Here is a 25,946-nt window from a genome sequence, read left to right as displayed (position 1 = left end):
ACACCCATCAGCAAGAACTTGGCAACAGTGGGAAGGAAAAACCTTTTCACAGGAAGAAACCTCTGGCAGAACCAGGCTTAGGGAGGGGCAGCCATCTCCTGAAAATATGTTTGAGAAGTTGTTAGCCAATAGGATGCTGTTAAACAACAGTTGTCCGTTGTCACTCTTGCGTACACGATGGTTTCTTTGTGTGCGTGGCTTCTGAGTTCTACGTGCGTGGGTTTTTAAAATTATGCAAGAGAAATTTAATTTAATTTAATTTAATTGTTGAATTTTCAACATAGATGTAATTCCATAGTGCTGCACCAAAAACCTGCTTGTAATTGCTTTGCCCATTCCCAGATTGTTGTATCACCTGTGGTTTCCATGGAAGATACCGACTTGTCAGCAAATACTTGCTAGATACTAGAGAAATGGTACTAAAAATTGCCCATTCAAAATTGGGCAACCAAAGCCATTGTAAAGATATCTATAGGTCTGCCATTTATGTGATGTCACACATTCAAAATGGCAGGTAAGTTAACATCAAATGGTTTTATCCTGAATAGAGACTAAATAAATAAATACATTTGTGGTGGTAAATGTGTTTTTTCTATGCTAAAGTATCTTAAAATAGGAGCCTATAGGGACTCACTCACTTTTAGAGCCAACTTAAAAAAAGGATATTGAAAATATGATCTTTTCCATTTCTTGGCAGTAGGATGAGTCACTGAGCTCAGAGATGTTTGTGTATGACTGCCAGAGACAGCACAGTGACAGGCGGTGCAAGCAAACAGCTTTGACACGATGCAAAAAGGCCTTCCCTGGTGTTAAATCACATACACACAGGTACAGCACGTTTTGTGTATGTGCACACGCACTTGCACATACACACACAGCTATATACATTCGGGCTCTCTTTTTGCATATTTCCTTCATGCACACGCAGCAGATGGGACAATCAGGCTGTTCGTCACATGTGCCTTTTGAAGATATGAGGCGTCAGCATGGTGGATAGCACTGAATGATTTCACAAGAATGAGTCAAACTATAATGAGGTATTTGATGGACACATTTATTACATAATATGCAGCATGGCCTGATTTTCCTTTTTATTTATGCAGCAATCTGTGCTAACGGCTGTGTAAGCAAGCACCAACCACACAGAAGCTTGCTAATCTGTTACTGGAATAGTTTTTAAGAAATAATGATAATAAGCTTTATGATATAACAATAGTGTTCAGGTAAGTTAACTGTAATTACAAAATGTAAGTAAAACGTTCACAACTATGGCCACATTTTGAGATGTTGAATGTATGACTAATTACCATGAGCCAGACTGATCTACAGTTTCGTTTTACTCTTGGCTATATATGATGTCAGTGAGAATGGATATCACTATTGTAGTCATCACAGGTACACTTTTCTGCCTGTGAGCAGAGCAGCTGCAGCCATCTGATGTTCAAACCGTCAGTTTCTAAAATAATATATATTATATTAATGAAGGGGTAACAGGAAATAATAAATAAAAAACAACAAGTAATGCAGGGTGTCAAAATAAGACTAGCTCAGGTAAGCCGGTTTTAAAAAATATTTTTTATTAATGGAGATTCAAAAGAGCAGGAGTTAAAACGTTTTAAATGCTAATTTGTTAACCTCTTACATTAGGTTAAAATTTGTACCTATTTGGACCAAATGTTACAACTTTTCACAACAAAAAATAAACTATAATGCCAAAATGAATCTATGAGACCTTATTTGAAATGTATTATCTATTGAAAATTCCTGGAGTTGCCAGTATCAGCAGGGTTAGTAAAATCTTAAACTGAAATGCTCCTGTTTTGCACATGTACGGAAACCTTTCTGCTCACAAAACAAGGCACAAAGCTGAAACTCAGACTGCAGTGCAAAAGGCCGCCAGGTGCTTCTGCCATGGTCACAGCATCTCATTTTACAACCTATGAAAAGTGTTCAAATCCCCTGAAACCAGGGTGTGAAGCACTAAACACCAACTTCCAGTAGGGGATGCTGGAGACCCACGTTGAACACAGGGCTTCCCATTACCTTGGTGATGATATGTATTCATTACTGTGCCCCGCAGACTCAGTGGTCCCAGACTTTTAACCTGGGAGGTAGCAGAGCTCAGGAGTCTAATGTGTGATGAGCCATTAGCCTGCAGGGAACAATTAGGGTCCTTGTTTAAATAGGCAATGGTTGATTCGACTCATCATTTGAGCCGGTGTTCAATAGGGGAATAGGCAATTAGGTTGACCATGCTTGCTCGAGTGTCATTATGGTCAACATCTGTCCATATGAAACCTGCCCAGAAGACCTGGTGTTAGCACCCAAATCATCTTATCAGAGAATGCATGCACTGACATCTTAGGAGTTTAAGTCCGAACTGCAGTTAGAAGAGAATAAGAATGAAAAAGCACCAATGATTTAAGACACATTAATTTTTAGCAAATATACATGCATCTTTTCCACCCCCCACTGCCAGTTCAAGCAGAAAACTACAAATTTTAACATCCAAGAATTTAAGAAAAACTAGAAATACTAAGCTTAATTACAGCAATCTGTTTACCTGCTACAACCTCATCCACACATCAACATTTCTGTTGTACGTTTTAATATACGAAGCTTGCTAACTTGGTAGCTAGCGTGGTAGGGTATATTGCCTACAAATGCAATCATATGCAACCTTTCTATCATGCTAATGCTAATAAATTCACTTGTGAGCTTTCTCATTGATGTCTAGATTAGAAATTCCATACCAATGACTATAATAAGCATCCAAAAATATACGTCAATACAACTTTTCAGGTTTTTGTCACAGTGTGATGTGTCAATCAACAGTATCCTCCACTCTCAGTAATCCAGTTGATTCAGACACTCCACTTTGTGTTAACAGAAGTTTTTTCATTCACTGACTTTCCGTGGTTACCGCTAGTCACCTAACCCAGACACCCCTTTGTAATATACCTGCTTTTACATGACACTTTTTTAGTGTCACTGACCACTCAAAGCACTTTAAACTACAAGTCAGTGCTGTTTATCTTTGCATTCATATAGTGTATCTTTTTCAAATACTTTATGTTTATGTCACATTGTTGGTCAATTCAGAATCACCAGTTAACCTAACATGCACATCTTTTGATTTGAGGGCCACGCCTTTGTCTTATAATGTGTCTGGTTACATGATCATTTTTAATTCCTTAAACTGCAAAACAGCACATTAAAAAACATGGCTTCCTTTTCCTTTCCTTTCCATGTTGCTTGTCATTTTTCTGTGTGTCTTCATATTCATGTTGTGTTTAGCTGCGGGTAAAAAAAGGAAGTCGGAGCTTCGGAGCTCTGGCTGTTTTTCACATTATCTGCCTTTCTCAGCGCCAGTCCTGACCTTGCTGCAGTGTCCCTGAAGATCTTTGTTCAAATTCTGACATTCACTGAATGGTGCTACCTAAATATATGAAAAAGAGATGATAGCGTAGGGCAGAATATTAATATTGCTACATATTTCATATATGTGTATAAGAGCTGCATTCCTTCACTCCTCTTTTAGTGATAGCGACACAAACCAAATGCACTGTTGGAGTAATTTTTCCCTTGGCGCTTGCTTTCAGTGCAAGTTATTTTAAACCTCATACGTTGCAGTGGTGACATTTGACTCTGACTGTAGACCTCATTTGAAGCTTTTACTAACAAGATACTATCCTCAGAGTTTCTCCCGTTGGTGCAGTCATAGCCCCTTCTGGCATTTTCCTGCAATAATGATGTTTAGCGTGGTTTTAGACTACAAATTAAAAACTTTACTGCTCCCTTATGACCTGCCTCCCGACACGGGGAGAGCATCATTCATGTTCATGTATGTTGGGCGGTTTGTCAGAAACCTGAGCACTACCTTATAAATTCATGAGCTCCATGGCTTTGATGTTGAGGGAGTGTGCTCCAGAAGGCAATTACTTACTGTCGCCATTTGTAGCGTATTGACTCTGTAAAGTCAAGTCGTTTCATCAATAAGCACTCGGTGCATCCATTCCTCTTTCAGCAGCCAGTTATTGACAGCGATGCTTTCGGAAGCCACCTCAAATGATGGGCTCCTCCATAAAAATGCCATCTGATCACTGTTAGGTTTAATCTGATGGCATTGGGCCATTGTTAACAAACGCTTCGACTGGAAGCTCGCCATACAAAACGAATGGCCATGTGCTGTGGGTTGAGTGGCTGTAAACAGCTTCAGATGGCTGCGTGGAGAGAGAGGGAGGCATTTACCAGCCAGCCATCATCAGCACTGTGTGTTTGCTCTTCCCTCAACCCTTCCTTCCAGCTTCTCTTTAATTGTTTTCCTTGGTCTGTCACTTCTTTTCCAACTTTACAGTGTTCCATTTTTATATTTTTACAGTAGCCATTTTGGGCATGTTTTTTCCCCCATTGATTTGTGCCGATAAACGAGAACAACAGCTGAATTTTGCAGTTATGGAAAGTACTGCCAAAATTATACTAATTATTTGGAATTTGAAGAAGAAGGCTGCTGCTACTCTTTACTTTCTTTATTGACTCTATTATTTATCTATTTTTCACTCTGACTTACCCAGACTGTCCTTGGACTTTACCTTTGTGACCAATGCTGTTTAGAGTGGACCCATCATGCGTCTTTGTAGATCCATAAATTCATTTTTGTATTTACTTGAGTCACTTAAAGTGAGATGTCTCTAAGTGGTAACAAATAATGGATAGCCACGTTCTTTGACATCATACACAGAGTTGAACAAAGTGTATGAGATTTTGGCTCACAGGGATTTGCACAAATAGTAGCACATTTTTAAAAACTGTTTGCCATGTTTAATATCAATATCCCCTGCTGCACTGCTGTAACATTATATATAAAGCAGAAAAAAAAGCTACTATTTAAATTACTAGATTGCAGTTTAAGGAATTGCAAGTGGCTGATGTATGTTGATTATTTTTAGCAGTAATTGGGCCATCACGTTTTCCACACTTAATCATCTTGACAAATACTATATGGATAGCTACTGTATCTAGCACCCTTGCAGTATTATTAGTCATCAACCTAATGAAGCCTAATATCTGAATGTAAAAGATTTTATTTTTAGCTCAAGGTCCGGTGAGCTCACGCCGTGGCGACACATTTGGCCTTCCACAATTCACAAGAATCACTTTTCCTCCTAGAGTGTACACCTAATGCAGTGGTTCCCAAACCTTTTTCGCTAGGCCCCCCTTTGTTTTACAGGAAAAATGTTCGCGCCCCCCCTCGCGCGCACACACGCACGCACTAACACATCCTCCAACCACACACACCCATATTTTGCTCCATTGCGGTTTATTTCACACCTCAAACATTTAGTAAACAATTAAGCAAATACAAGTAATCTGCAGGTAGTAATAAAATAAACTACTAACTCTTTTACGCTGCGTCCGCACCTACACGGGTATTTTTGAAAACGCAGCTGTTTCGTCCACACGTAAACGGCGTTTCGAATCACTGAAAACGGAGATTTTTTAAACCTTCTTTGCGTTTATGTGTGGACGAGGAATACAGAGTTCTTCATGCAATGTTAAAGCTATGTGCACTGTTAGACTTTTCATCGCCACTTTACGGTAACATACTGGCGTCACTGTTGCCAGCTCATACCGTGACGCTGTGTTACGGTAGCTTACCGTTCTGCAGGATGATACCGTTTTTTGCTGGTATGGTATAATACTCTTGGACAAATTATGGTAACGCACTGTAGCCTTTTTTACGGTATCTCACTGGCGACAGTGACGCCAGTGAGATACCGTTATGTCATAAATTACGTCAACAAAGTAACATCATACTGTGATAAAGAAATTGGTATACTACCGTTTATTCACGATATGTCACTGTAAGCCCGCTGCAAGGTAATAAACTGCAATATATTAACCAGTAACTTACCGTTATCACGCATCATCAGTACCAAAAATATTCATCTCTGCTAGAGGATACCGTGTCCCGCAACAGGCGGTCATTTACTGTTTAACAGGTCGTAATTTACTGTAATTTCAATTAACAGTAACATACTGTAAGAGACTGGAGGGTTCCAAAAAAATTGGATGGCTAGATGGATGCATGGATGGATGGATAGGTAGATAGACACACACACAAAATATAATTCATGTGCTTTACACCACTTTATTTCAATTCTGATTTTTCCCTGCTGAAATACACATTTCCAAAATCAAAAACTGAAAAGAACTGAAAACATATTTTCATTGAGGAAGCACTTGTTTTTACTAAACCATGTAATCCATTATTTTCTCATATGGTTGTACAAACAATAATGATATTATGTCATATCCATATCATGGCAGACAACATGCTCAAGTGTTGGGTTTTCTTAGTTATATTTTGTAGGGTCTTAAACCTACAATGTGAAGTGCCTTGGCATTCATTTCGTTGGCACCATACAAATAAATTGAATTGTAATGAATACAATATCAAGCCCCACACTTCTGCCTTTATATACACTTTGTCCAAAATACTGGCTCACACCACCAAATCAATGCACAAAACAGGGTCCACAAGGACATGGATGAGCGTGTGTGGTGTGAAGGAACTTGACTGACCTGCACTGAACCCTGATCTTGCTTTGTGAACTGAGTTCATTGATTTGTAGGGTGAGCCAATACATGTGACAATTAAAGTGTAAGTAGCTGAAATAATTTTTAACAAACGGGTAAAAGAAGGGAAAAAAATCAAAACTGTTGCACTCAAAAAACCTATTGGACAGAGACAGCGTCTTGCAAGATGGCAAGAGAGCTTGTCTTCATTGTTGCTCGTCTTGTGTAAATGTCCAGAAAGCATGAGCCATGGATCATCTGTGGAGACATGGGTAACAACACATTGGTCACTTAAATTATACAAGAAATTCACTAAAAATGGCAAAAACAGTTACCTAATTTGAAGTTCTCCACTCAAATTCAGTAAGCCACTGGAGGAAAGTTGTGACATGAGGGTTAATGTGAACAACCTTTCGCTTCACAGTGGTCCCATGTGAAGCGAAAGGTTCTAAAATATGTGGTTCAATTGCGTGCTGCGTACATAACCTAATGTCAGCTAGACCGAAATTAAAATGTAATATATTGTTAAAGTCACTAAAATGGCGCCTGAAGCCTGTTGTGATGTGAGCTCTGTGTCTGCTCTAGAAACTCTGAAATTCTGTAGATCTGAGCCGTACATTAAATACTCACATGAACCTGTACTTTGAATTCTGTATGAGCTGTATAAAATACAGCTATGCATAAGTGTTTTGAATGAATAATTAGATTAGATAACTCTTTATTGTCTAATATAGAAATGAATAGAAATGTGACATGAGAAGGTGTGTCTTTGACTGTTCCTGCATAACTTATTTTTGGACTAGTTGACAAGTTATGCTCCGGTCATTTGATGTTTCCAAGATAGATGTTCTTTTGTAATATAGTTAAATTTTCTTTGTATATTTCATTTATCCACCATCATACATCATACATACAAGCTAAGAAGAGGTCGTTATACTAACAAGAGGTATCAACGCCGGGCCAAAGTTCAGCACATGGTTAAAGTTTGTAATCCAGCCAGGGTGTAAATATCACTCAGCAGCCAGAGCTGAAGCAGGTAGCATCAACACATAAATCTACTCTACCCGGCTTAAATCACAAGAGCACCTCTGACCAAAAAGCTGTAGATTTTTCTTGTTTGCACAAATTAATCCAGATTCACATTGTGTTCACAGCTCCAACAAAATGAGGAAGAGGAGGGGGAGAAACACAATTAGGTTGAATTACAATTGGATGGAAGGCGAGGACAAGGAGAAGGAAGCTTTGGATGAGGAGGAAGAGAAGCAGCAGGAGCATCTTTAGAGATCCCTATGATGTCATTGAGGTTTGTTTCATTAACATGGTCCTCTCACAAAGAAAGATGACTTGTTTTAGTTCACCTATTTCCTGTATTAAATAGTGATGTGCAAAATGTTGTGAAAAACCATGGAGCAGGTACGTGTAGTGCATCTGCAGTTAAATGAACATCAAATCTCTAAGACAGACTGAAATCTGTATATTTATCACCCTTATGATAAAACCCATGTCAGCCATTGGTTTATGGACTTTGTATTTTGAAGCCTCAACATTTGCTTTATTGCTGTTGCTATGTTGGGACCATATTAGGATGAGGGATCAGAATCTGGAGTCATGCACGCTATTGTTTCATTTAGTGTGTATCCATAAGATTCGTACAGCAGATCCAAGTTGTGCCTTGAAAACAGGAAAGTCGTCTGCATAGAGGAGAACTTTAATAGCAGGCTTGTACAAAGTGAGGCTTTGTGCTCATATTTGCTGCAAACACTCGTTTTACCCTGTTTTGATGCAGAATTCATTTGAAATCAGGCAAGAACTGGACTTGTTTTTTATAATGTGTTCTTGTGAATTGATTGTGTATCGCATATGTTTGATTTGACTTTCTGCAAGACAACAGTCGTCCACTGGCCAAAAAAGTTTTCCAAATACCTCCATGTGATCTAGCCTGGATTTAGAAAAGAATAACACAAAAAATCTGCACCTCCTGCTTCAGATGCAATTTGTGTTTCTGTGTTCAGAGGCAGCGGCAAGAGGGGAGACCTCGGCTCATCCAGCTGGAGAGCCTGACCAGGAGGAGCTATGTACAGTTAATTATTAATGGCCTTATGTACATGAGTCCGTTTTAACATATTATAATTGTACATAATTGGGAATTACATTAAACACACCTAGCAAAGAGTCAGACCAATTAAATTACCGGAGATGAATCAACTGTATGGTTATTTTGGAGTTTATAGTTTGTGCTGCTGTTAAACTTTACAGTATTGACTTCAGTATTTTTGCTGTTGGTGTAGCTAGACTACTATGTTGATCAATAATATGTAATGTGAAATTTGATATTGTTACTTTGCTGGATTCACTGAGACACATGTCCAACAACCTTGGTTTATAAAGGAAATTACAGAAATTTGAGCTAACAAAACAGAGACTGGATACCTGTGTCCACGAAAAGCTCCTGTGCCAAACAGAAATTTTAATATGGTCTAATCAGCTCTATTTCATAAATGACTTCTTACCAAGCATAATCAGCCTTGGGGTGCTTGGCAAGCTTTTAACATGCAAACTGAACAATATAAATTTGCGTGCACTGAAGCCACAAAATTTAGAAATACACATAGTTGGAAAAAGTTCAGTGTGTGGAGGTAATTTAATAACGACAGGAGAGGTCTCAGTGTCTCACTCCAACTTTATTAACTCTCTCAGAACTTCACATATATTGAGCGCCAAAATCTCCACCCCAACACTTCCCTTCAACTTGGGTGTGAGTGGAGCCACCTGGTGGTCCGCCACAAGTGACCAATTACCTTTCCTGAATGACATATGCAATGCAAAAAAATAAGAGTATTGTCAATAGGGACCAATTCCCAGTTTTTACATGATCAAAATTATTCACAAAAGGCTTCAATAAACAGAAAATGTGTTCCTACAAGAGAACAGTGCACAAAAATGAAAAGATATTTGAGCTCGACGCTTTAATGGGTTTAACATGACTTAGTCAGCACTCTGCACCGTACAGGTAGTACAAGCACACCTGAAAACACTGACCAGCTAACAGCTTTAAGCATTTGGGCGCAACCTCGGTAGTTCACCGATTCACCTGTTGCAAACGTCCAAGTTTCTATCAAGTCTCATAAATCCATCGGCAACTATTACCTAACTAGTCTTTTGAGTCTCCACATTCATAGCTATTGACATTTTGTCTTAGCATTTGAATGAAAATATCCTGGTAGGGTAGCTTAAAAGTCAAAACAAACAGTAATAAGAACGCATTTCGGACTTCTCTCGAATGAGTGAAAAACACACTTACCTTCAGACTGATTAACTGGTTCCGATCCAACTTTAATGTGTCCCATGTCAGTCCTTTTTAGGGAAAAAGTGTTAAGTGGTTTCATTTAATTTTGAGATACTCCTGCATGGATGAGCAATTTGGAGTCTAGCAGAGTTATCACGAATAGCATATGATCTTCAGATATAATCCATTCAACCTTGCATTTAATCCGATTGAACATCCAGTTACCTCTGACCACTTCTAAGTTGCACATGTTAACGGTCTCATCATCACTCTGTGCTGCAGTGAACTGGATCTGTGGCACAGAATAGTTGATGGTCATGTTGTTCTCCTGCTTTGCAGCTTTGTTTGAGTCTGAATTGCGTCTTAAACGTGTAAAACTAGAAGAAGCAGATCAATATTTTCTTCTTGTTTCTTATTTAATGGTGGTTGGCAACCAGCGAAAGGAGCATTAACCACCTCGAGCAATATTTTCTATCCCCATTGTTGTTTAGAAAGTGAATACCCGACGTGTGCGTCATACGTCACGTTGTACATCAGGTGAAGGTGTGGTGTCGGCTATCGCACCTGTCACACAATACGGTAATATTACGTTGAAGCACAGTACGTATCACTCCGCGAGCAGTGTTGCCAACTTAGCGACTTTGTTGCTATATTTAGCGAGTTTTCAGACCCCTTAGCGACTTTTTTTTAGAAAAAAAGTCGCTAAAAAAAGACGTGAAAGCGCGTATTGCTTTTACTCTCAACAAGCAGCGGGTGCTGTAACGCAGTCAGTTCTTCTTTTACTCTTATGCTGTTTTGTGGATCACAAGGTTTAAAACTACTTATAAACACACACACACAAAGTAACTCCACCAGAGTGCCTATTTAGGGTCACTTTTGCCGGTCCAAGCCCGGGTAAAGGAGCAGGGTTGGAATTGTGAGATTAAAAAAACAATAATTGCTAAAAGAAATTTAATTTGTAGTTCTAAATAAACTCTAAATGCATTTAGGACGTTTTTTACTCACTTTATGTCTCTTCCACAATGTTATTTCTCTCTCCAACAACATAGGTTACAATTAGATTAGCATGACCAATTATGCAAATTAAGCGATGACGTCATTTAGCGACTTCTAGCGACTTTTAGGACAACCAATAGCGATTTTCCTTACTGAGGAGTTGGCAACACTGTCCGCAAGGCTCCTCGGTACCCGTAATGCTCCAACAATCCATCAAGCCGGTGCAGCTCCGTAGCTTAGCAAAGTCGTACTAAAACATCTTTTGACAGATTGCTGAGCGCCGTGTTCCACATAAAATCGGTTCGCGGTCATCAAGCACAACCAGATTCATACATAGGGCGCGCTGTCGATTTTTGAGAAAATGAAAGGATTTCAGGCCGTGCATGGCGTTAGCGTGGTTAGCTCATTAGCGTGGTTAGCTCGTTAACACGTTGACGCCGTCCAGCCCCACGCACGGGGCGATGCGCAGTAACACGTTAAGGGAGATTTGCCGTGTCCATCTTGTTGCTGCCTGCAGGTGAAGCAATGGGGGAGGAGGGGGAGCTGTGTTCAGTGAAGGAGAGGCGAGGCCGAGTAACGTTGTGTAAAGACAAAAGCGGACGAAAGAGAGGCAAACTTGTGGCTCCACAATTATAACGTAACATAGACTATATCGATATAAAAGATATTGTCACATCTTATATCTCGTATAAAAATATATCGATATTTTTAAAAAACTCGATATATCGCCCAGCCCTACTGGCCATACAAAAAATAAGTATACTTCAATTATATTTCCCAAGTATACCTTACCTAGTACGTATACTAATAATGCTTCTTGGGACTATATTGGCCCCCATTTTAGTACATAACAGTATTCTTGAAATTAACTTTTAGATGTACTTTTTGTTCACCATAATTGTACTAGCATAATGTCATAATGTCTACAAGAGTATAATTAAAATATACTCGACTATCACAATACTAACCGTACAAGTATACTATTAACTAATAGTATTACTAATGTTTCACATTGTTTGACTAAACAAATACATTTATTAATATATGAGGTTCCATTCAGTTCAAGGAATTAAATTTTAGTGTGGCTGCAACTTACTCCTTAAGTTAAAAATGATGCTGTATATTGTAGTTTATATGTTATACTACTTTCACAGTGAATCACATTTTATAGTAATACACTCTGAATGAGGATTTAAGTAATTACTCTTAGATCTACAGTAGAAAACAACAGAAATCTGGATGGTGTAATAGTATAATCTCAGTAACATCACCAATTGTTACATTTGCTGTATTTTACAGCTGTTTCCATGAGTACGGTGAGTTACCGTAAAAATAATGTAATCGCATGGAATTTTCCCACAATTACATGCAAATTACAGTACTAAACTGCTAACATCCTTTAGAGTTTTTTACTGTTGATTTTGCAGTACTAAGCTATGGAAATTACTGCAAAGGCTAACAGTGTGCCTTCTTTCAAGTCACGCTGTGCGCCACGTTATTGTTTACATGAGATGAATTGCAGAATAGCAGATAGTCAGATTAACAGTATTTTGTCTCTATCGTCAGGTTTTACACGCTTTTACACATACACATGCAATTACTGTCCCTCCATTTAGAAAGGCAGAGGCATCACAGTGTAATTATTTTGCATGTAATTGTTTTTTTTTCCTGTGTAATAATATTCAACATTGCTATCAATACCTTTTTAAAAAAATGCCTCTCTGTGCAAAATGGGTTTAAAAACATAAACATACTGTTTCCCATACTGGCATTTAGACAGGGGGAACAAATTGTGGCAGGAACAGCCTGATATTATTTTTTTTATCCTGCTGTAACTTTACTGTATAAAGAGCTAACATCTCTAAAATGTCAGGAGTAGTTAGTTATTACAAGAAGTGTTTGTGAACTAAAAATCAAGAATGTAGGATACTGTTTGTCCCTGATTTGGAGAGCCCAGTGCGTTCTCCTGACGAAGGGAAAACCAATTCTGCCGGGGAGACCTACCTTGGCACTTGTGCAGGTGAAGCCAAAGGGCAGATATGCTTCACCATATTTTCTAGTCTTTGGCTTAGAATGAAGTTGGTTTGGAAACATATTCAGCAATGCTTCATCTCCTGCTTTGCGTTTGTGTGGGAGCCCGTGCTAGCAGTGTCCAAGCTTTGTTTTTTTTGTTTTTTTTTCCCTTTTCATGCCGTGCCCCCCTGCAATGGCTCTGCGCCCCCCCTAGGGGGTGGGCCCCACACTTTGGGAAGGTCTGACCTAATGGGTCTTCCCCCACATTTTCTTAGGGTAACGGACACATTTGTGGATTTCTTATTAGTTTATGTGTTAGTTTGAGCTGGCATGAGCTACTATGCCATTACGTTCTGGTTGTGAAATATCTCGACTGCTGTTTAATGGTTTGTTTGTACTCCTGGTCTTTTTGGAACATTTTAGTAGAAGTGTCTCACAGATAACATGACCTGCTGTGTTTTACAGAGCATCCAAGAAGTTTGCCCTCCAGGGAGTGAATTCTTGTATTTTATTATTTAATAGTAATGATCAGAGACGTATGTCTGTGTATTATACATTTTATGGCTGCAGCTTGCTAACCACACTTGTTAGCATTAGTTGATAACTTAGCATGGCTCCTTCTCAACCAAATATAGTGACCATCACAGTCCACAGTCCATTGCAGTCCAAAAACTCATACATACTCACACACTATGTGCATTTGTGCTTCTGTTTCTGTGTCTTTAATGTATACTTTATACTTTATTGATCCCCGTGGGGAAATTCCTCTCTGCATTTAACTCATTCACTCAGTGAAGCAGTGGGCAGCCATTGGTTGCCCGGGAAGCAGCGTGTAGGGACGGTACCTTGCTCAGGGGTACCTCAGGGTTTGTTCATGGATCAAGCTCTCATTGAATTATTGGAATATCTGAATAGAACAAAGTAATTGTAAATGTTATTGATAACACTTGTGTTTCCACTATAACAGATCTCAGACCACTGGACTTTTCTAGCAAAAGCTCTGGATATGCCAAAACCCCCCCCCAAAAAACCCATAACCCATAATTAAAAACTCAAATCATTATTGGCTTATGAGTTGGAAAAATCAGCTTGAACTAACTTCTCTCACTGGTTATATCTTTGTTTGCTGTATAAGCTGCCTCTGTGCCCTTGTATTACACACCCACTCAGACACACACAGTACTGCTCTTTCCCTTCTCACCTCTCTGCTTCTCCTCCTATCTGCTTTGTCTCCGTCTCTATCTCTGTGATTGGCTAATGACACTATTCCAGATGGCTCGCCTACTGTGGTGTGTGTGCGTGTGCGTGCTGGCCAGGTTTGAAAAAGATCTTTCATCTTCTTCTTTCTCTGACAAAGGAATCAGTCCAGTCAGCACAGCTGTCCATCTGCTTCCTCTTTTCCACAGAGTCTCGATTAATCCTAATGTCGTGCTGCACGGCTCAGCATTGGCCCGTGCTCTCCCCCACCGCTCTATTTATTCTCGCTTTCTTAACCTATCACTCTTCTGCAATGGTTTCTTCTCGTACAGTCATATTCTCTTTCCTCTCACTCTGATCCTCGCATTCTCCTCCCACTCCCTCACTGGCTTGCTCTCTTGCCTCTTGCCTTCTGCTCCATCATTGTTTTCTCCCATCTTCTCCATTTCCCTTCTATTTCTCTCTTTTTTCTCCTTCTCTGTTTCTGTCCCCCTCCCTTCTCCTCTCTACCCTCAGTCCTTAGTCTTTTCATTGCTGTGTAACAGAGAGTGACATGTTTGGCAGTTTTTCTGCTTTCTCCTCTCATAAGGAATTACTGTCCTGACCTACTTCCATGTGCAGCAGCTGCCTCATACACATGGCTGAGGCACCAGTTGTGTCACTAACTGTCACAGCAAAGGATGTTCAAAATACCTGACTGTCCTGTTGTCATCGCATGATATCAATTCTGTAAATACAGCACAGTATTATGGCAGTTGGCAAAAGAGTCCCAGCATTTAATCCAATCATTCCTGTTTGTGAGACAGAAGACACTGAGAAAACATATATCGACACAGAAACTGTTCTCCTACATGATTTTAGTTCTCTCTGAAAACATCCTCATCCTTACTGTAATGCTATATTTGGAAATACCAATGCTAATAATTCAAACTTTTCTGTGTGTAAACTCAGTTAAAATCAGTTCTTTTTATATAGCCCAAATTCACAACAGCAGTTGCCTTAACCCTTTGAGATCCACACCAAGAAAAAAACAATGGAAACATTTTTGCTTGCATTTCTTATTGATTTGTGTGAGTAATAACCACAATCAATAATTTTTTTTCAATAGACCCTGTAGTTTTTAAAATGTTAATCTCTACCAAATGGTTGAGATGTCACTTAATGGTAAAAGTATGAAATGTCATGCAAATACAAGTACATTAGATAATACAGTTGAAAAAATCTAATAAAGGGCCAAATTATAATTAAATTAATAACAAAAACTATCCAGGGCATTGGATACAGTTTATTTCTAGTAGCATGCCAGTGAACATTGCTGTTTTCATTCCATCAAAAGAAAGTATTCTATCAAACAACAAAATGCATATTTTTTAAATCTGCAAATGTGAAAAATGTGTAACAGCACAAAATACTCACATTCAGGCCACTTGTGATTGAATTCTACTGTGCAAAATCATGTTTGTTTTAAAAATAAAAACCTAAAACAGTGCAAATCAAGCACAGCTGCTTGTGGTTTTGATCGTTGGGGTGTTAGGGTGTAGCATTTATTCTGTAGTCTTGGAGAGCTGAATCATGGTTGTCCAACTCTAGGTGCTGGCTTGTTAACTTGGTTCAGACACAGCCAGGTGGAAACCTTTTGAGAGCCATCGGTTACTGGTCCAGTAGGGCACAGTCTCTCTTGTAGACCAGGTATTCAAGTCAAGGATGTAGCCGAACAGTGGAATATGCCATCTCCTTAACTTGTAACTTATAACTTGCCTTATACAGGTGTAATAGCATATCAGAAAGCGTCATTTCTCCCATATGCTAATTATATACAGGGATGAGTGATGGGCATGGAATGGTGATTTTTGCATTGGACTCTTTGCTCTACCGTTTGACCGATGAAAGAGGCATGAACCCACAGGCATTGTTTAGAAGGTTGACACATTTCTTGTCAAACCATTTTATTGCACTCAGACCTTCATCAGACCTGTAATAACAGGCTCCATGGCCCTTCTTCATCAGGTCTTTGTCTGCCATCAGGGGAGCTCCACGGTGCTGTTTGGTCATACAGTACCAATGGACCTGACACCCAAGGAGGTGTGCAAGTTCTGGACCAAGCTGAAACTTGTGAAGAGCTGAGGTTCTTTTATGGGTTTGCACACAGTTTTTTTTACAACTTTGGCCCCTAGAGGTAGCTTCTGTTCTTTTTCACTGAGGGGAGCATTGAAGAATGTAGATCCCCTTTGATACACAGCAAGTCGTGGATGATGCCAGATGAACTTGCTTGGCAGAACAATTTAAAGCCCCACTCATCTGGTTTGTTGGCAATATATTGGTGGAGAGTGCCAGCCTTGTTGGCTTCATACACTGTAAAAAAATATTCCGTAGAAAAACAGAAAATGTCCTGGTAATTTTCTGCCAGTACATTTTCTGTTTTTTTACGGAGGTTTGACGGACCTTTCTGTAAATGATAAAACGGAAAATTCTGTAGATTTACAGTATACTCTCTGTACTATTTACGGACATTTCCTTCAGCTATAAAACAGAAAATTCAGTTTATTCACAGTATATTTTCTGTATCATTAACTGATATTTTCCGTTAATAGAAAAATTGAAATTTCTGTTTATATTACTATTTCCAAGCACTTCTTTTCACTGTAACTCATTAAATATAGTTCTTTATATCCTTAAACGTACATTTCTATGCAATTACAACCTAGTACACCATGTACTCAAAAATTCATAAATTAAAACTTAAATTAATTTGTGCTTCGTACACAACAACATTGGTACAATTAATGTTAAATATTCTTTTATTCTCCTTAACTCAAACACTATACTTAAATATAATGACAGCATCCATCTTGTCATAAAACTACTAAACAGCTGATACATGAACAAAATAACTCACAAGCTTTCAAATTTGAGCATTTTTATTTCCTTGAAATCAGGTTGCCCTCATGTAAATGTGTTTATTTACATTCATTCAAGTGGCTACCAAGTGTTTTCTTCAAACAGGACACCTGACAAACAAAAAATGTCATATTTAACGACATGTTCACATTTAATAATATCCAGAGTACCTTTTAGTTAGAATCACTGCCTTGTGGTAGTTTTGCCTCAGCCAAATGGTTAAGGTGTGGTTTACATCCATCTCTGTCCACTTATGATACAGTATACACATGTAGTCAGTTATAGCCAAACACCTTTGATTACTGAATTGCATTCACTTCATTAATGAAGTGAATGTAATTCACATTTGTGTGAACATTTGTCTGAGATTAACTCTTTGGGCTCTTTACCTTACAATATAACATACTTGAGTCAAAATTTGTTGACTGTTTAAGTGGTGCCACATGAATACAACTGAACAGATCTAAAGAAGATGTTCCTGAACTTTGGGTTTATTCGAACAGGACTGATGGATAACCACAGGACTTTTCCCCATATGATAACTACAACACATAATAAATTAAGACAGATTACTGTCCCAAACTTAAAGATAAAAGTGTATTTACGGGACTTGTTTTGTCAGTGAGGAGCAAAGTATAATTAGAAGTGCTTGTTCTGATGAAAAGTTAAAACTGTAAACAGCAGCATAGTGAATAAGGATCTGTGTCCACGAATCCTCAGCAGTGACAACACTTAAACATCATAGTTCAAAATCCTTAATGCACACCTTTTTCTCCACGGTGTTCAAATTCTCTAAGCTGGTTAAGTAGAGGAAAAAGTCTGACATATTTCATGACCATTAAATGTTAGACAAGGCTCTGAAAACGAGGTTACAGTTACTAACAAAAACCTCTGCTTGTGCGCACAGACCCTAAATCACAACAAATAAGACAATAGTAAGACAAATTACTACAAAGTCTTGTTACCGCTCTTCATATAACAGTGTGACAAAGTCCTGAATGCAGCCTGCATGTTAGTACATCAAGGTCCATCTGAGCTTTAAGTAAAATACACTCAGCTTTTCCTTGGATTTTAAGAGTTGCTCAGTTCATACAGGAACTGCAGCAGTCGGAGTTAACGTGTCGCTGTGTTGCTCCTCCGTGTCAGCCATTGAGACTAGTCGCAATTTATTCTGAGGAAAAAAAGAGAAACAACAAGACATTTTTAAAAAGTTTGTATTTTTATAATTTTTTTTTACCTAGAGCATAAACAACATAAACAAAAAAAGGATTAGGGCTGTGCGATATGACGATATATATCAGATTACGATATAAAAATGTCTATCGTTTCATATTATACACTATTCTTTGTTTTGTGGTGTTGCAAAATAAACTGTTTACGGCAATATTTTTTTCATGGTTTTGATGGTCACTGTAGTTGCTATATTATTTCTTAAAGTTCTCTCCTTCTCTTATACTTAAAATAACCACACTATGGACGGACAAGTGACTGTTTTTACGCGTACTTTCGTTACCAACAATGAGGATAAAACCATCGTGTGGCTCCGCCGTCCGCTTGTTTATTTTCCACATAAACCTTTCACAATAAAGCTCAAGTTTCTGTTGAGACTTTTCAAACTAAACTGAAATGATATACATTATTCTCAAACATAAAATTTCAGAATATGCATCAAACAAATGACCTCAAATAAAAACATCAAGTAACTATAAATGGCGCTTACAGTCACCACGCAGATGAAGGCACAGAGAATACCAGCATGGCCAGCAAGGATGAGGCAGAACCAGAAGGACCAGTCAAAAGAAATCGAGGACCTTATTGTTAAATGAGGGGCTACCTCTGTAGCATGGACATGGTTTGGTTATGAAAAGTCTGACACGCCCCAGAAAACTGTACTATGCAAATTATGCCACAAACTGGTCCCCACCACCACTCGAACACGACAAACCTCTTTAACCACCTACACAAGAATCACATGAAAGAGTTTCGAGAGAGTTTACGAATGAAAAGCAAAAAAGAGTCGTCAGGTGCTCAAAATAATCCTTAGACTCAAACGTTAGAACAGGCTTTTCCTTGCAGCACGCCGTCTAATAAATACTCAGAAAGAAAATGGCGGCCATTTAAACTCATGTCTAAAAATGTATAGTTTCATGCATCGGTCAAAACACTCGACTCCTGGTACACGACGCCCAACTGAAAACATTTCACATAAGTCGAGTTGCCCGAGAATCACAGAATTTACAGAAAATGCACTATTTTGTGATATATATCGTTATCAGGAGAGATACGTCTTATATTGGGATATGAGACTTTGGTCATATCACGCAGCCCTACAAAGGATTATAATTCACGTAGAGTTGCATACACATAACACCATTCTGTTGCAACAAAAGCAGTTTATAATTAAAGTAACATACATACCTTGAAAAACTAAATCAACCACAACATTAAACTCACCTTGTGTTTGTAGAGAAGGTGATCAGGGTTTTTCTTCATTTCCTGAGACCAGCTGCTCTGGATCATCACCAGCTTGTATCTTCATCTTTTTTTTCGCTCGGGGAAGTCTTTCCTTTTCTTGGCCATTGCTCTGCACTGGAAAACCAAAGTGTGTGATCAAAGGTGAAATAAGGGATATTTTTCCACTGCAGGACTTAAAGTGCTTCAAGTAGTGATAGCTGTTGATCCATTTCTCAAATAATCTGTAAGGATCTGGATTTTTAAGAAAGATACAAATATCTCTGCTTATATTTGGCTAAAAGCTTGATATAGACAAGGCATATAGAGCCCCTGCACACCAGCACTGCGCTTACATTATAGTTCAATCAAGAAATAGTTATTATTGATTTATTATTGAATTTTTTTAGTAATAATTTTTAGTATTTAATCACATTAGCACAGTGGGGTGACAAAAACATTCCACATACAAGAAATGCTGCTCAGCATTTCATAAATTACATTTTCAACAAATGTTGGAGTAAAAACACAGTTACAGGGAAAATGTGTCTGTCTGTAAATATTAACTAAACATTTCTATGTGCTACAAAATAGACATACTGTAATTGTAAATGTGCTGAGGTGAAACTATACTTTCAATAATTTTACCACTACAGTCTGTTAACCACCGAAATAATCTATGCTGGTCAGCTAGCTAAAAGTCTTTACTTTAGCAGCCCAAATCAGAGGCTAACATTAGCATTTGCTAGCGTCAGCCAGGAAGGTCTGAGGCTTAAGATAAGATAAGATAAGATAACCTTTATTAGTCCCACACGTGGGAAATTTGTTTTGTCACAGCAGGAAGTGGACAGTGCAAAAGTTATGACGCAAAAATTAGAATACAATAAGAATAAATACAGTACACAGCTGTACAGAATAGAATAAAATAATGTACTATATACAGTAGAATAAAATAGAATAAAAATATACAATAAGATAAAAATAGAATACGAATGCTATATACAACTGAGTAAAAATACAACGATGCCAGAAAAGATTATTGCACTTAGTGTTATTGCACATGTGTGGATGTGTGTGTTTGTTCAGATAAAGTCTTTGTTGTGGAGTCTGACAGCAGTGGGGAGGAAAGACCTGCGAAATCTCTCCGTCCCACACCGTGGGTGCCGCAGTCTCCCACTGAAGGAGCTGCTCAGTGCTGTCACAGTCTGCTGCATGGGGTGGGAGACGTTGTCCAACAGGGATGACAGCTTAGCCGCCATTCTCCTGTCACTCACCACCTCCACTGGGTCCAGAGGGCATCCTAGCACTAGGAAGGCCCAGAGCCCAGCCATTTGGCTTTTCTACCTTTAAAACCCGGAGAGCAGCCAAATGGCTGGTAGGCTTTTAGCTAAGCTTTAGCTTCAGGCAAGTGGAAGCTAAATTGGCTAGTCATTCATATGTAAATTGGGTTGTTACCTGGGAATTCTGGAGGGAGGGGAGTGGGGGTGTGTGGATGAGGGGGTGGGGGAGCTGCTAAAAGCGGTGAGCTTCCTTTTGTGTTTCATCTTGATGCATTCTCAATCATCCAGGGAAACAAATCTCCAAAAGTCACCAACTTGGAGTGTTTCAGTTTGCCATCTTAGGGAGAAATCAACACACATGGGTGTATGTCCTTTGTTGCTGAGATTTATTGATAAAAACAGTACAAAAAATCAACCATTTGTACACATTTTTACAAATAATTATAAAAAGTGAGTGAGTACATTTCAACATTTTCAGCAATCACTCACAATCCTGGCACTGCCATGGTATCTGTAGTCTGCATTTACCACATGTGTATCTGTTGCAGTGAACACATCGCACAGTGGCATGATTGTTCTTGCAATTGTGTTTGACCTGACACATGGCTCTTTTTCCAGGGCTCGGTGTGGAGGGTTGTGTCAAAGGCAACTGTTCTTTTCTTGCCTTCTTCGCAGCTACATGAGAGTGAGCTAACTCCCTTGCAAGCTCCACCAGGAAGTCCACCCGTCTTTCCTTCGTCCCGGAGCATGCTTGATACAGCACATGTGCATTCAGTGCTGCCATGTCAATCATGTTATAAAACACGGCAACTGGCCAGCGCCGTGTTCCTCTGCGGACAGTGTACTCCCGAACCATCTGGTCCATCACATCCACGCCACACTTTGTTTTGTTGTAAAGGGTGACAGTGTTTGGCTTCCTTTTGGTAGTGTTATCAGTCTGAACCACGCCGTGCATGCTGCTAAGAATATAGACTGTCTTCTTCCGTTTGGCCGCATACGCCGTCAGCGTGGCAGCAGAGGTTGAAAACACCTAAGAAATAAGATAAATTGTTATTTCCATAGCACTTTTACACACAATGAAACACATAAACATAGAACCAGAAAAGACCTGCAACATACCTGAGTGGTGAATTCATTGCGATCTGTCTGTCTAGTGGATTGAGGAATTTCCCTGCGAATCTTGTTGACTGTGCCGAGGATGGTGGTTTTCCGTCTAAGAAGTTTTTGCGCAAGTGAAAGCGATGTGAAAAAATTGTCCGTGGTAACATTTCTGCCCACTGTCTAGGAATGGTTCCATCAGCCTCATTACTACATTTTCAGAAAGTCTCTCCCCAGTGGGACGACTGGGGTCCTTGCCAAGATATGGGAAGACATTGCAAATGTACTTGGATTTTAGGTCGCAAGCCACCCAAAACTTGATCCCAAACTTGTCCGGCTTACTTGCAATATACTGCAGGAAACTGCACCAAGTCTTTGATGGGAAAAGCTGTTCATCAACGGTGATATGTAGACCAGGGTTGTAGCACGTGATGCAGTTGGTGACAAATGATCCCCACAAACTGGAAATTGCAGCGAACTTATCAGTCTTTGCTCGATCACTGCGGGTGGACTTGTCATCAAAGCGTAGGTGTTGCATGATTTCTTGGAAGCGGTTTCGTGCCATAGTTCCAATTATCTGTGGGTTTCCCAGGTTTGCTGACCAGCAGTCATTTAGAGATGGAACCCTGGTAACCCCCCGCAAGATGACAATTGCAATAAATGCCATTAGTTCAGGGAGGTCCATGAACCAATGAACATGCTCCGTTTGCTGTGCATGTTGAACAGTCCATTCTTGAATGCTACGAAGCATGTCAAGAGTGATGAAACACAGGAAGCTCCGAAGGCGACTTGTGATATTTCTCCTGGCCTTAGCCGTTGGCTCTCCATCTGCAGCGTACGCTTCTATTGGGGTGAAAGGGAGACAGGTCCCCACCTGTTCTTCACGCCACACTGTGCCATCTTTCGCTGTCTCAGTCCCCAAACAAGCTCTCTTTTTAGGTGCAGAAGCAGTCTCCTCATCTGCAGTGTGAACAAATTCAAATTGTGAGCAATGGGAAGGTCCAGTATCTCCTCCTCTGTATCAGAATAATGTCTGAAATATCTTACTTACAAACTACATCCACTTACTTATTTGAAATGAAATAGGAAATAACATGAAATGCAACTAACCGGAAGACTGATCAGACAGCTCTGAGTCCGAATCCGGCTGAACTTGTAGGTCTTCTCCATCCGAGTCACAAGGGTCGACTTCCCTCAGGATCATTTCCAAGGCCTGCTGAGTGGTGAGTCTTCTCTGCATTTTCTTTCCTTGGAGAGGAGGTCCGTACACCACAGAATTCTTCAGGGCAATGAAGGATTAGGCTAAGTGTAGTGAGATTGTATCATATATATAGGGCTTGGCTTCCTGATCAATGCTCCACTACCAAAAGGAAGCCAAGCCCTGCCACCCTTTACAACAAAACAAGGTGTGATCACATTGATGCCACAATGGACGACTGATCAATGCTCCACTACCAAAAGGAAGCCAAGCCCTGCCACCCTTTACAACAAAACAAGGTGTGATCACATTGATGCCACAATGGACGACTGATCAATGCTCCACTACCAAAAGGAAGCCAAGCCCTGCCACCCTTTACAACAAAACAAGGTGTGATCACATTGATGCCACAATGGACGACTGATCAATGCTCCACTACCAAAAGGAAGCCAAGCCCTGCCACCCTTTACAACAAAACAAGGTGTGATCACATTGATGCCACAATGGACGACTGATCAATGCTCCACTACCAAAAGGAAGCCAAGCCCTGCCACCCTTTACAACAAAACAAGGTGTGATCACATTGATGCCACAATGGACGACTGATCAATGCTCCACTACCAAAAGGAAGCCAAGCCCTGCCACCCTTTACAACAAAACAAGGTGTGATCACATTGATGCCACAATGGACGACTGATCAATGCTCCACTACCAAAAGGAAGCCAAGCCCTGCCACCCTTTACAACAAAACAAGGTGTGATCACAGGGCTTGGCTTCCTTTTGGTAGTGGACAATTGATCAGGAAGCCAAGCCAAGGTAAATGCAGACTACAGATACCATGGCAGTGCCAGGATTGTGAGTGATTGCTGAAAATGTTGAAATGTACTCACTCACTTTTTATAATTATTTGTAAAAATGTGTACAAATGGTTGATTTTTTGTACTGTTTTTATCAATAAATCTCAGCAACAAAGGACATACACCCATGTGTGTTGATTTCTCCCTAAGATGGCAAACTGAAACACTCCAAGTTGGTGACTTTTGGAGATTTGTTTCCCTGGATGATTGAGAATGCATCAAGATGAAACACAAAAGGAAGCTCACCGCTTTTAGCAGCTCCCCCACCCCCTCATCCACACACCCCCACTCCCCTCCCTCCAGAATTCCCAGGTAACAACCCAATTTACATATGAATGACTAGCCAATTTAGCTTCCACTTGCCTGAAGCTAAAGCTTAGCTAAAAGCCTACCAGCCATTTGGCTGGTGGCGGGTTTTAAAGGTAGAAAGGTAGAAGCCTGGGACTGCCAGTGCTAGAACAGAGCTGGCCCTTCGGATCACACTGTTCAGTCTCTTCCTGTCCCCAGCAGAGATGCTGCCGCCCCAGCAGACCACACCATAAAAGATAGCAGAAGCCACCACAGAGTCATAGAAGGTCTTCAGGAGTGGGCCCTCCACCCCAAACGACCTGAGTCTCCGCAGCAGGTACAGCCTGCTCTGCCCTTTCCTGTAGAGGGCGTCTGAGTTATGAGTCCAGTCCAGTCTGTTGTTCAGATGAACACCAAGGTACCTGTAGCTGTCCACAGCCTCAATGTCCATACCCTGGATGTTCAGTGGTTGCAGTGGAGAATGCTTGTGCCTGCGGAAGTCTACCACCAGCTCCTTGGTTTTACTGGCGTTGATCTGGAGGTAGTTCAGCTGGCACCAGTCCACAAAGTCTTGAGTCAGTCCTCTGTACTCCTTGTCGTCCCCATCAGTGATGAGGCCGACTATTGCAGAGTCATCAGAGAACTTCTGCAGGAAGCACTGGGTGGAATTGTGGGAGAAGTCTGCAGTGTAGATGGTGAAGAGGAACGGAGCCAGAACCGTTCCCTGTGGGGCCCCCGTACTGCAGACGACAGGGTCGTCTGCAGTACGGGGGCACAGGTATTGATACCTGTGTACAAAACACAGGTATTGATACAGTACTTATTAGAGTCCTAGAATAATTTCTAGAACCATGAAGTTCTCACTTTCCCAGTTATCCACATCGCTGACTTTCGCTAATTAGCCAGTTAGCAGTCACAGCTGTGTAATACCCAGAGAGACACAGACAGCTAACTATAATATTTATGAAAACTGGTTCAGCCACTGAAGGGCAAACCTGGTGGTATCACAGTAAAAATTATTTTAACATTAATTAAAATAAAGCTTAAGTCATGTTAAACCTAAATAACAATTATTTTAAAAAATGAGTCAGCAAAATATTCCTGACTTGTCTGGAGACAGCCGAAACCAGTTAACAAATAAATTAACAATTCTTTCTAAATAAAAACACGGAGTCTTTTGAAAAACATTATTTTAATAAAACGAAACATGAGTTTTAATACTTACCACAGAAATTTGAAGGCAGTTTCTCCAACTTCAGAATTCAAAATCCAGATGAAGCCTGAAAGAAGCCTAATGGCTGCTCTTGCGCTTACTTTTCCCTCCTTTTCAGGTTCTTTTTCCCACAATGCATTGCAGTAGTTGAGAAATACAGAAAAATACCTGTAAATGACTAATACGGAAAATTCCTTCACGTTTATACAGTAGATTGTACTGTATTTTTAGGGATTTTTTTTACAGTGTATGAAACCATGACCTCAAACACACTGTGGTTGAAGATGGATGGTATCATGAGTATCATGCCACAGGACCATGTGATTTTTAGCCATATAATTGTTTCGCGTCCATATAGTACTTGTTAAACATGAAATTATAATTTTGACAATTTAGTAATATTAATTTAAAACTACTGTAATTTGGTTAAAAGGTAATCAGTTGTGATATTTGTGATTTCCACGTGTTATTCTTGATTTTTACAATATTTACTAACATTAACTCAGAAAGTTACAAAAATGAGTTACTGAGGAAATTATTTCAGCATATTCTTGCTGTGCTAACACTTGATGTGATTTATGAATAGCAATGG

At 39.7% G+C, this 25,946-nt stretch overlaps 1 long non-coding RNA gene across 1 annotated transcript; it reads right to left on the bottom strand.

The window, feature by feature from the left end:
• Window positions 1–21,065: 21,065 nt before the first annotated feature.
• Window positions 21,066–21,961, bottom strand: LOC143412705 (uncharacterized). Its single transcript, XR_013093239.1, has 2 exons — window positions 21,820–21,961; window positions 21,066–21,730 (listed from the first exon to the last, which is right to left on the bottom strand). It is a non-coding gene; the product is annotated as an uncharacterized LOC143412705 (long non-coding RNA).
• Window positions 21,962–25,946: the final 3,985 nt, after the last annotated feature.

This window comes from Maylandia zebra, linkage group LG15, assembly GCF_041146795.1.
Source record: "Maylandia zebra isolate NMK-2024a linkage group LG15, Mzebra_GT3a, whole genome shotgun sequence".
NCBI classification, from domain to species: Eukaryota; Metazoa; Chordata; class Actinopteri; order Cichliformes; family Cichlidae; genus Maylandia; species Maylandia zebra.
This window is presented reverse-complemented; position numbering and strand designations above follow the sequence as displayed.